Source organism: Malus sylvestris, chromosome 7 (assembly GCF_916048215.2).
Source record: "Malus sylvestris chromosome 7, drMalSylv7.2, whole genome shotgun sequence".
NCBI lineage: Eukaryota > Viridiplantae > Streptophyta > Magnoliopsida > Rosales > Rosaceae > Malus > Malus sylvestris.
In genome coordinates, this window is record NC_062266.1 from 21029722 (window position 1) to 21032944 (window position 3223).

General features: G+C 32.7%; 1 pseudogene; it reads left to right on the top strand.

Moving 5' to 3' along the window:
• Positions 1-251: 251 nt before the first annotated feature.
• Positions 252-1441, top strand: LOC126628139 (phosphoribulokinase, chloroplastic-like; annotated as a pseudogene).
• The last annotated feature ends 1782 nt before the right edge of the window (positions 1442-3223 follow it).

A 3223-nucleotide genomic window follows, 5' to 3' on the forward strand; every position in this document is an offset into this window, starting at 1 on the left:
TACATATTGTTCCATCTCTCCATATAAGTAAAGTCCTTATCTTTAAGGCAAACAAAGAACCTTAATTTGAGCCACTTCCACTCAATGACACAATCTCTTGGTTCGAAGTCAATCTCAGGTGCAACCTCAATCATTTAAAACCCGTCTACTAGCGGCATCTAGTAGTGGCACGCCCACACCCACCAATCTCATGTTTGAGTAAATTCCCGGTATGCCCGCGAGGCCCATGACGAATTTAGGGAACGAACAGGATGAACAAACAAACGGCGGAGATCTCGAGGTTTGCGGATTCATGAATGATAAGGTAAAAAGAAAAACTCCATCCATTCCTTCTTTTGTCGGTGCTGTAGCTTCAGATTTACTTATGACTTTGTCATGTAATCTCTATGATGTTTGTGGCTGAGAGAATAAATGCAAAGTTATTAGTGCTTCCATGATGTAAATTCATCCATGCTTATAATGAATCTGTTTGTGGTCTCTCTGTATTTGTGCATCCATGTATTTTTTATTTTTTTTGGATAAATGGGGGATTGTATATTTTTTTTAATGAATTGGGAGTGTTTGATTTCTCTTTTCTTCTTACGATGATTTTTTATGGTGTGATGACTTGATGGGTCTACCAAATCCAATCAAAACTTCAGCGATGATTTTCAAAAATAATAAATAAAAAATACAATACTCTCTATGATTTCTTTTTACAAGGTGAGATGTTAGTTTTTATCTCAAATTTTAGTCCATTGAAGTTGAAATTGATTGCGAAGTTGTCAAATGCATATTTCAGGCTGTTTGACTCCAACATGCTTATCAGCAACACTACGAGGTAATATGCTTAGATGAATACCATTCCCTAGACATGACATGGAGGAAGAAGAAAGGAGTGACGATGCTAGACCCAAGAGCTAACGACTTGGATCTTATGTATAAGCAGATGAAGGCAATCAAGGAAGGGAAGGCTGTTGAGAAGCCTGTACAACAATGTTTCTGGTCGCTTGGATCCTCCTGAGCTCATCAAGTTCCCCCAAGATTCTTGTCATTGAAGGTTTACATCCAGTGTAAGTGCATGTCTACTTAATTACTCATCTTAATCACTTTCATTAACTAGTTAATCACAACTTTATTATTTTTCATCACTACACATTCATGAAATCCTGGACTTGTTCTTAATTAGAATCTTTCTTCTAAAGTGATATTTTTACCTTAATTCATCTAAACCTATTTCGTAAAATTGCACTTATTATTATTTTTTAGATGAGAATATCCACGTAATTTAGCGTGAGTAAAACAAATCTTCTTTTATTTTTTTGGAAGAAGTACTCATTAATTGATAAATCCACATATGCTAACCTAGTGTTCTTTGTTCAATTCTTAATTGTTTTTATGTATCAGCTGCATGCTGCAATCATTGAACTGGATACCAAGATCAAGAATGATAACTCATTGACCAAAAAATGATGAAGATTATAGCTCTAGTTGGCCACTGGCGTTGCATATAATCCTTTTAAAGATGTAGTACGTACATTTATTTACTAAACCGAAGTCAACTGGATGTAAACCATGTTTTGGTGCCTCTTTATTGACTTCTTAGTGTCTCTTGGGTTATGATTTTGATGAAGACTTTGTAATCAATTCCATGTGTAAGTTTACATTCATTATGTTGTTCGTAATCATAGGTATACTAGGCTAAATTGGTAGTTTCTTAATGTTCTGGATGTGAAATTTTTTGTTTCTGGGTATTTGAAGTTTTTCATTGCAGTCGGGCGTAATGAGAGCAAAAAAGAAGTTGCCTAAGAGAGAGGAGGTTCTTCGGCGTATCAAGCAGGTGCCTTTTTCAAAAGGATGAGAAGCATGTATATATATAATAACATATGCAAATAAAATTGCAACTTGGACTGCTAAGGTTTAGCCTTCAATCGAAATTACAGATGTGGTGCATCCAAGTTTCAGAAATAGTGTTTTCAGTTTCATAAATATTCAGTTTTAGAAATAGCGTATATATTTTTAGTTTCATAAATAGTCGGTTTTTAGGAATAGCATACTCGTTTTCAGTTTCATAAATAGTATACCTTTGTTGAGTTTCATAAATAGTTTGTTTTATAAATAGTGTACCTGTGTTGAGTTTCATAAATAGTCAGTTTCAGAAATAGTGTATCCGTGTTGTGTTTCATAAATAGTTAGTTCTAGAAATAATTTAGTACCCATGTTTAGTTTTAGAAATAGTAATAGTACCAATGTTCAATTTGAGAAATTGTGATAGTACCTGTGATCAATTTTAGAAATAGTTACGTTCAGTTTAATGCATAGTAATAGTACCAATACTTATTTTAAGAAATAGTAATAGTACTCGTGTTCAGTTTCAGAAATAATCAGTGTTAAGTTTCAAAAATAGTATAGTATCCGTGTTCAGTTTTAGAAATAGTTAGTTTAAGAAATAATGAGGGTGGGAGAGAGGGTGTGTTTATGTTTAAGAAATATTCAATGTTTAGTTTATAAATAGTTTATATGTGAAATTTATATTAATCTTACTTTGATTCTATAAATATTTCAACAAGCATTTCAACACGATTTTGTTTTTGAATCTTCCTCAATCTAAATCCTTCTCAATTCAATTTCTCTAATTTGGTTTACTAGTTTATAAATTAGTAAATAAGCAAATATTCTTTTTCATTTTAGTTCCTTTAATTTCATTTATAAATTTTTATGCACGCCATAAATGTAGTTGAAGCTCCTAAGCCCCATCACGCAAAAATAAAATACATAACTTGGCCCAATTTTCCTATCGAGATTTAATCAATTTAATTTTAATTATATATGATTGTTATTTGGTATTACGGTCTAGTGATATTCCTCTTCACTTGTAAGTGAGAGGTCTTAGGTTCAATTCTCACCAAAGGCGAATTTGAACCATATTATTGCTAGACCATTGTGAAGCTTAGCCTTCCTCCCCCCCTCTTAGTGTAAAAATATTGTTTGTTTAAAAAGAATAATAATTATATATGATTAATGTTCTGCAAGTAAAAGAGTATATGACTATGGGAAATAAATGAGGAATATGTTGAGTGGGTTCTAAATTTAATTACTAGAAGATAGCATATAGATGGGAAGGAAGGAAGAACTTCTCACATCACATGCATTCAAACCAAAAATAGACCTTAAGGGGAGGAGATGCAAAGGGAAGCAATTTGTGCCATGCTAAAAAAATACATGACAAACCTCTTGCTATACG